Source organism: Brachyistius frenatus, unplaced genomic scaffold (assembly GCF_029030835.1).
Source record: "Brachyistius frenatus isolate BFR_SWC_R1_liver_20210118 unplaced genomic scaffold, ASM2903083v1 Contig_91, whole genome shotgun sequence".
Classification (NCBI taxonomy): domain Eukaryota; kingdom Metazoa; phylum Chordata; class Actinopteri; family Embiotocidae; genus Brachyistius; species Brachyistius frenatus.
The window spans coordinates 925,293-935,000 of record NW_027210690.1 but is presented as its reverse complement, the minus strand read 5'-3'; the positions used below and the strand labels follow the sequence as shown (position 1 = coordinate 935,000).

General features: G+C 39.6%; 1 protein-coding gene across 1 annotated transcript in view; it reads right to left on the bottom strand.

Annotated features, from left to right (window-relative positions):
- LOC138627774 (gamma-enolase) overlaps positions 1–1,386 on the bottom strand; it is a 19,384-nt gene extending 17,998 nt beyond the window's left edge. The window contains exon 1 of the mRNA XM_069710344.1: positions 1,135–1,386. The gene's annotated coding sequence lies outside the window, so the exon portion shown is untranslated. The remainder of the gene's footprint in view (positions 1–1,134) is intronic.
- Between the last annotated feature and the right edge of the window lie 8,322 nt (positions 1,387–9,708).

Sequence of the window (9,708 nt, the reverse complement as noted above, 5' to 3'; positions counted from 1 at the left end):
TCAGTTTCCAAAACACATTTTGGCTTCTTTCAATGCTTTTAAATCTTCAACTTTGGCCAAGTGAAACTACTTCTTTGCAAGATATTTGATATATTCATGACAAATTTTCACTGTAGGGTCAAAATACACACCTTACAAGCACACACACACACACACACACACACACACACACACACACACACACACACACACACACACACACACACACACACACACACACACACCACCTTCAAATTGAAGCCCTGCCCGAACATCAAACACACACCCACTCCATATATCAAGGACTCGACCAAAATTGACTGCAGGATCTCATCGCACACACACACACACACACACACACACACACACACACACACACACACACACACACACACACACACACACACACACACACACACACACACACACAGAATATTCCTGCAGCCAAGACTCACATGAACGAACACACACTTGACAGCCATTTTACAAAGAAATCAGAGGAAATGCGTGAAGCAAAATCACACACAAACACACACACACACTTACACACACTCGATATATCAATTGAATGCATGACTCCTCTCACACACACACACATACAGAATATTTCTGCAGCCAACGAAACACATAAACAAACCATTCTTCTCCAACCACAAGCGCGCACACACACACACACACACATTAACATCTAAATCTGTATCACACACACACACACACACACACACACACACACACACACACACACACACACACACACACACACACACACACACACACACACACACACACGACATAGTAAAATACATTAACCGCAAAACACACACACACACACCTACACACACATACACACATATGATGTTCCACACACACCACACACACACACACACACACACCTACACACACATTTTGACAGCCATGAAGCCACACACACACGCACACACACACACACACACACACACGCACACACAAATGCAACCATTTTCCCCCAAAATGCATGAAGCAAGATCACACACACACAATTTAAACTGAAGCCTCTCACACACACACACACACACACACACACACACACACACACACACACACACACACACACACACACACACACACAACAAAGATGTAGAAACACAAGAGGAAGAGAGGATTTCCTGCCGTTACCTGCCTGCCGCCCGCGTGTGTGTGTGTGTGTGTGTGTGTGTGTGTGTGTGTGTGTGTGTGTGTGTCTCTGCTCTGCTGCCGTCCGCGGCGACCGAGAAAAATACTGGAGAGGCAGAGCGATGGGAGAGAGAGGAAAACAGGAGGGGGAGGAACAGAGAGGAAGGGGAGGAGGTGGGAGGGGGGTGACTCAGAGGGGGTAGATGGAGAGAGGAGGAAGAGGAGGGTTAATTAAAAAGGAGGAGATGATGGACCGAGAGGGAGGGGACGGGGGAAGAGGGGGGGGGGGGGAAAATAGATGGAGGGAGGACCGGTTGTCTCTCCGGTGCTGCAGTGGGGTTCAGTCCATGTATGTGGTTACATAATCCATCCTTCTCCAACACAGACATGATGATGATGCTGTGTGTGTGTGTGTGTGTGTGTGTGTGTGTGTGTGTGTGTGTGTGTGTGTGTGTGTGTGTGCGTGCGTGTGTGTGTGTGTGTGTGTGTGTGTGTGTGTGTGTGTGTGTGTGTGTGTGTGTGTGTGTGTGTGTGTGTGTGTGCGTGTGTGGTAGACAAAAAAATTATTCCCTTTCAGTGTGAATGCTCGGTCTAATAACGCCATTTGATTGATTGGTTAGTTGTTCAGTTGATTAGTAATTGGTTGGTTGGTTGATTAGTTGATTGGTTAGTTGGTTGATTGGTTTATGATTCGTTGGTTGGTTGGTTGGTTGGTTGGTTGATTGGTTGGTTGACCTGCAGGCCAGTGAATTCCATTGAAGCTCTGAATCTACAGGTCTGGGCACTCCTACATACAGAATCATTTTGCAGACATTTCTTTCCTACTGGGCGTCTACCTCCGGTTGATTTTAACCAATCAGCATGCGCCAAGACCGGCCGCCACTCTGCCACCGGTGCAGCTAACGAATTGTTTTAATGAACACCAGCAGCTTGACGAATCGCTGAGTGTTTAATCTTGTTATTTTTGGCCGCTTTAACATACTCCAAAACTCATGAAAGTCTGAGCACGCGTCAGTCCCGGAGAAAAATTACGTATTTAAGTGGTTTTGCAGATGGGCGTGGCCAAATGGCTCGATAACGCCTCCTAAACTGCAGCCACCCGACAGCTACATTTACCTACCAAGTTATTATTATTAGTTTTCCGGTCGATGACAGTTGGGAAAATATGAGCACTGCGCTCGTCACTGTCACCAGCCGTCCAATCCCAGCGAAGGAGGGGGCGGGACAGATGCGGTAAACCGCCGACGGAGCTCGCGATTGGTTCTGGCCTTTCTACGAGTCGAACTGCGACCTCGCGTGCTCTAAAAACAGACCGGTGGAGCTGTTAGTGCCGACTGGAGGCTGACACTGATACACATCGACGGGGCGAAAGGGTGAAGCGAGAGTGTGTTCATGTGTGGATTTTTTTTTTTGTGCATGTATGTGTGTGTTTTTGTGTGTGCTGCCGGGGTGCAAACATCCACCTGTGTGCACGTGTGTGTGTGTGTGTGTGTGTGTGTGTGTGTGTGTGTGTGTGTGTGTGTGTGTGTGTGTGTGTGTGTGTGTGTGTGTGTGTGTGTGTGTGTGTGTGTGTGTGTGTGAGATAATCTATAATTAAATTCCCCGAGTTTAATGGGATTATCTTTGGGAGACAAGCGGCACAGCGTCCTTGACATCCATCCGCCTGGTTAGTGAGCGGCTGATAGAGACACATACAGAGAGAGAGAGGAAGAGGAAGAGGAAGAACAAAAAAAACAAAAAGACCAGTGAGGAGATCAAAGTGCGAGAAAGGGGAAGGCTAATGAAGGAGCGCCCGCATTGTAATTATCTTGTTTTTTCTGCTGTGTTACTGCTGAAGGTCGACCGGCCTTTCCCCTCAGCAACCCCCCCCCACACACACACACACACACACACACACACACACATACACACACACACACACACACACACACACACCCTCCCCCACTTACAACACTCAACAACCAAACACATTCACCACCGTTAAAGACATAACACATGAGAAATGTACAATCAGATCTTTTAATGGGCTTTTATTTGTTAATACAGAGCGTCGGAAAGATGATTAGATGCCATCCAGGCATCATATTGTCGTCGGGAACCAACCCTCTAACTGTCAGTTTGTCACAGTGGCCAAAACCTTTTATTTTGAAAGTCTTTAGTCATGTAAGCCGAATCTCAAGTTTTTTTATGATTTAAAAAGACAAATTTACATCAGTCTTCAATTTAATTGAAACGTGTTCATATAGTGCCAACATGACCTACAGCTAGGAGGAAAAACTCTCTTTTAACATGAAGAAACCTCCAGCAGAAGGAAAAACTCTCTTTTAACAGAAGAAACCTCCAACAGAAGGAAAAACTCTCTTTTAACATGAAGAAACCTCCAACAGAAGGAAAAACTCTCTTTTAACAGAAGAAACCTCCAACAGAAGGAAAAACACTCTTTTAACAGAAGAAACCTTTAACAGAAGGAAAAACTCTCTTTTAACAAGAAGAAACCTTCAACAGAAGGAAAAACTCTCTTTTAACAGAATAAACCTCCAACTGAAGGAAAAACTCTCTTTTAACAAGAAGAAACCTCCAACAGAAGGAAAAACTCTCTTTTAACAGAATAAACCTCCAGCAGAAGGAAAAACTCTCTTTTAACAGAAGAAACCTCCAACAGAAGGAAAAACTCTCTTTTAACAAGAAGAAACCTCCAACAGAAGGAAAAACTCTCTTTTAACATGAAGAAACCTTTAACAGAAGGAAAAACTCTCTTTTAACAAGAAGAAACCTCCAACAGAAGGAAAAACTCTCTTTTGACAGAAGAAATCTCCAACAGAAGGAAAAACTCTCTTTTAACATGAAGAAACCTCCAACAGAAGGAAAAACTCTCTTTTAACATGAAGAAACCTCCAACAGAAGGAAAAACTCTCTTTTAACATGAAGAAACCTCCAACAGAAGGAAAAACTCTCTTTTAATAAGAAGAAACCTCCAACAGAAGGAAAAACTCTCTTTTAACAAGAAGAAACCTCCAACAGAAGGAAAAACTCTCTTTTAACAGAATAAACCTCCAGCAGAAGGAAAAACTCTCTTTTAACAAGAAGAAACCTTTAACAGAAGGAAAAACTCTCTTTTAACAAGAAGAAACCTTTAACAGAAGGAAAAACTCTCTTTTAACATGAAGAAACCTCCAAAAGAAGGAAAAACTCTCTTTTAACATGAAGAAACCTCCAACAGAAGGAAAAACTCTCTTTTAACAGAAAAAACCTCTAACAGAAGGAAAAACTCTCTTTTAACATGAAGAAACCTCCAACAGAAGGAAAAACTCTCTTTTAACAGAAGAAACCTCCAACAGAAGGAAAAACTCTCTTTTAACATGAAGAAACCTTTAACAGAAGGAAAAACTCTCTTTTAACAAGAAGAAACCTTCAACAGAAGGAAAAACTCTCTTTTAACAGAATAAACCTCCAACTGAAGGAAAAACTCTCTTTTAACAAGAAGAAACCTCCAACAGAAGGAAAAACTCTCTTTTAACAGAATAAACCTCCAGCAGAAGGAAAAACTCTCTTTTAACAGAAGAAACCTCCAACAGAAGGAAAAACTCTCTTTTAACAAGAAGAAACCTCCAACAGAAGGAAAAACTCTCTTTTAACATGAAGAAACCTTTAACAGAAGGAAAAACTCTCTTTTAACAAGAAGAAACCTCCAACAGAAGGAAAAACTCTCTTTTGACAGAAGAAATCTCCAACAGAAGGAAAAACTCTCTTTTAACATGAAGAAACCTCCAACAGAAGGAAAAACTCTCTTTTAACATGAAGAAACCTCCAACAGAAGGAAAAACTCTCTTTTAACATGAAGAAACCTCCAACAGAAGGAAAAACTCTCTTTTAATAAGAAGAAACCTCCAACAGAAGGAAAAACTCTCTTTTAACAAGAAGAAACCTCCAACAGAAGGAAAAACTCTCTTTTAACAGAATAAACCTCCAGCAGAAGGAAAAACTCTCTTTTAACAAGAAGAAACCTTTAACAGAAGGAAAAACTCTCTTTTAACAAGAAGAAACCTTTAACAGAAGGAAAAACTCTCTTTTAACATGAAGAAACCTCCAACAGAAGGAAAAACTCTCTTTTAACATGAAGAAACCTCCAACAGAAGGAAAAACTCTCTTTTAACAGAAAAAACCTCTAACAGAAGGAAAAACTCTCTTTTAACAAGAAGAAGCCTCCAACAGAAGGAAAAACTCTCTTTTAACATGAAGAAACCTCCAACAGAAGGAAAAACTCTCTTTTAATAAGAAAAAACCTCCAACAGAAGGAAAAACTCTCTTTTAACAAGAAGAAACCTCCAACAGAAGGAAAAACTCTCTTTTAACAGAATAAACCTCCAGCAGAAGGAAAAACTCTCTTTTAACAAGAAGAAACCTCCAACAGAAGGAAAAACTCTCTTTTAACAGAATAAACCTCCAACTGAAGGAAAAACTCTCTTTTAACAGAAGAAACCTCCAACAGAAGGAAAAACTCTCTTTTAACAAGAAGAAACCTCCAACAGAAGGAAAAACTCTCTTTTAACAAGAAGAAGCCTCCAACAGAAGGAAAAACTCTCTTTTAACATGAAGAAACCTCCAACAGAAGGAAAAACTCTCTTTTAATAAGAAGAAACCTCCAACAGAAGGAAAAACTCTCTTTTAACAAGAAGAAACCTCCAACAGAAGGAAAAACTCTCTTTTAACAGAATAAACCTCCAGCAGAAGGAAAAACTCTCTTTTAACATGAAGAAACCTCCAATAGAAGGAAAAACTCTCTTTTAACAGAAAAAACCTCTAACAGAAGGAAAAACTCTCTTTTAACAAGAAGAAGCCTCCAACAGAAGGAAAAACTCTCTTTTAACATGAAGAAACCTCCAACAGAAGGAAAAACTCTCTTTTAATAAGAAGAAACCTCCAACAGAAGGAAAAACTCTCTTTTAACAAGAAGAAGCCTCCAACAGAAGGAAAAACTCTCTTTTAACATGAAGAAACCTCCAACAGAAGGAAAAACTCTCTTTTAATAAGAAGAAACCTCCAACAGAAGGAAAAACTCTCTTTTAACAAGAAGAAACCTCCAACAGAAGGAAAAACTCTCTTTTAACAGAATAAACCTCCAGCAGAAGGAAAAACTCTCTTTTAACATGAAGAAACCTCCAATAGAAGGAAAAACTCTCTTTTAACAGAAAAAACCTCTAACAGAAGGAAAAACTCTCTTTTAACAAGAAGAAGCCTCCAACAGAAGGAAAAACTCTCTTTTAACATGAAGAAACCTACAACAGAAGGAAAAACTCTCTTTTAACAAGAAGAAACCTCCAACAGAAGGAAAAACTCTCTTTTAACAAGAAGAAACCTCCAACAGAAGGAAAAACTCTCTTTTAACAGAATAAACCTCCAGCAGAAGGAAAAACTCTCTTTTAACAAGAAGAAACCTTTAACAGAAGGAAAAACTCTCTTTTAAGAAGAAACCTCCAACAGAAGGAAAAATTCTCTTTTAACATGAAGAAACCTCCAACAGAAGGAAAAACTCTCTTTTAACAAGAAGAAACCTCCAACAGAAGGAAAAACTCTCTTTTAACATGAAGAAACCTCCAACAGAAGGAAAAACTCTCTTTTAACAAGAAGAAACCTCCAACAGAAGGAAAAACTCTCTTTTAACAGGAAGAAATCTCCACGCTGGAGGTCCTGGGTTCACAGCAGTACAAATTCGTGAGCAGTTGTCGAGCGTGACACCTTCAGTGAAGAGGCCTCCTCGCAGAACGATGACTAAACTGGATTGCATCAAGCGTGTTGGCAGCGATTGCAGATGAGAAATCCAATAACATCAGAGTCGCTGACTCATCGTTGTAAGGCTGCTGTTCTCCTTTTCTAAGTTATAGCTTTGATTGGGAGTTTTTCTCACTCTTCCCTAATGGAGGAAAGGATAATGAGATATATTTTTAACCTCACAGTTTTTGCCACTGACCAAATGAAAGGAGACTTTTTTAGGTGGAAATTTAAAAAAATTATAGCCTCGTATATCGAGTATCATGATAAATATCAGACATTCATGACGTGAAACCATTTCTACCTGAAATTATGCACCAGTTTAGCTTAAAAAAAACAACAACCCAGCTTTCATTGAATGAAACGTACATAATTTATCCTCAAAAGAATTAGTATTGCAAATATTTAAAGTGTATTTTCAGAATTACAGTCCCTTATTTTGTGATAATTAGAAGTGATGAATCGTGTATAAAATGTACGGAGATGCAGCCGAATACCATGACACTGATAAAATGTCACTGTGTACTGTATAAGCAATGTAAATACCAAGAGTCTGAACTTCAGCTCCCTCTGGTGGTCGTTCCAGAAAACTCTTTGGCTAGATTACATCTTTAATTTGTTAAATACTCCCACTGATTGCTTGTTCTTATTATTTTATAATTGATGTGACACCAAAAAAAAAGGGTGTTGATTTGTTTTGATGGTCTTTTTGGTTCGTGTTTTGCTGTTGGGTTATGCTGACATCATTGTAATAGGCACCATAGCATGCTGCTGACCTGACCTTCACTGGATGCTGCCTTCAGGCTCCGTTTGAAATATCACATTATTTTGTGCAAACCTACTTCTTTATGCGCCTCGGGGTATTTATTTGTCATGTTAAAGAGGAGAAAAAAAGGAAGAAATCTAAAATATCATGTTGTGTTGGTGGTGTTCATTCACCTGTGATAAACGTGCTGAGGTGTTGTTATATAAGTAAAAAAAAAAAAAAAAAAAAGACACTAAATACAATTAAACCATCATGTCTACATTATGAGTCCATACTAGTGTCTCTATCTAACTGTCTAACATTAAAATGGAACTAATAATTAATGCTCAATCAATATGAAATAAAACCACAGAAATGAAAAGCACCCGGCAAAAATTAAAAGTGTTAATTTAAACAAATTAAAGCAACACGTGTAAGTGTTACAGACAGACAACGTTTTAAAGCCAAATCATTTAAAATATAAAGCTTAAACTTCTGATTAAAAACATCAAATTAATGTTTAAATTCAGACATTAAAATTGTTCGTTTTTATTTTTCTAAACATTCTAGATATAAAACTACCTCCTTTTTATTTTGCTACGACAGATATTTACAAATATTTACATATATATATATTTTTTTTAATTATTTTTTTTTTAAATTTAATATATATATTTTTTTAAAATTTTATTTTTATATATATATATATATATATATATATATATATTTATCTGAACAAACTATTATCCATATTGGATAATCCTGACCACCCTCTCCACCTGCTGCAGGGACAGAGGAGCACTTTCTCCAAAAGACTCTTCCAGCTGCTGTCACAAGGACAGATACAGGAGATCATTCCAGATACGGGAGATCATTCCTGATACGGGAGATCATTCCAGATACAGGAGATCATTCCTGATACAGGAGATCATTCCTGATACAGGAGATCATTCCTGATACAGGAGATCATTCCAGATACGGGAGATCATTCCTGATACAGGAGATCATTCCTGATACAGGAGATCATTCCTGATACAGGAGATCATTCCAGATACAGGAGATCATTCCTGATACAGGAGATCATTCCTGATACAGGAGATCATTCCTGATACAGGAGATCGTTCCTGATACATGAGATCATTCCTGATACAGGAGATCATTCCAGAAACAGGAGATCATTCCAGATACAGGAGATCGTTCCTGATACGGGAGATCATTCCAGATACAGGAGATCATTCCTGATACAGGAGATCGTTCCTGATACATGAGATCATTCCTGATACAGGAGATCATTCCAGAAACAGGAGATCATTCCAGATACAGGAGATCGTTCCTGATACGGGAGATCGTTCCAGATACAGGAGATCATTCCAGATACAGGAGATCATTCCAGAAACAGGAGATCATTCCTGATACAGGAGATCATTCCTGATACGGGAGATCATTCCAGATACGGGAGATCGTTCCTGATACAGGAGATCATTCCTTATACGGGAGATCATTCCTGATAGAGGAGATCATTCCTGATGCAGGAGATCATTCCTGATACAGGAGATCATTCCAGATACAGGAGATCATTCCTTATACGGGAGATCATTCCTGATAGAGGAGATCATTCCTGATACGGGAGATCATTCCAGATACGGGAGATCGTTCCTGATACAGGAGATCATTCCTTATACGGGAGATCATTCCTGATAGAGGAGATCATTCCTGATGCAGGAGATCATTCCTGATACAGGAGATCATTCCAGATACAGGAGATCATTCCTTATACGGGAGATCATTCCAGATACAGGAGATCATTCCAGATACAGGAGATCATTCCAGATACAGGAGATCATTCCTGATACAGGAGATCATTCCAGATACAGGAGGTCATTCCAGATACAGGAGATCGTTCCAGATACAGGAGATCATTCCTGATACAGGAGATCATTCCTGATACAGGAGATCATTCCAGATACAGGAGATCGTTCCAGATACAGGAGATCATTCCAGATACAGGAGATCATTCCAGATACAGGAGATCATTCCAGATACAGGAGATCATTCCTGATACA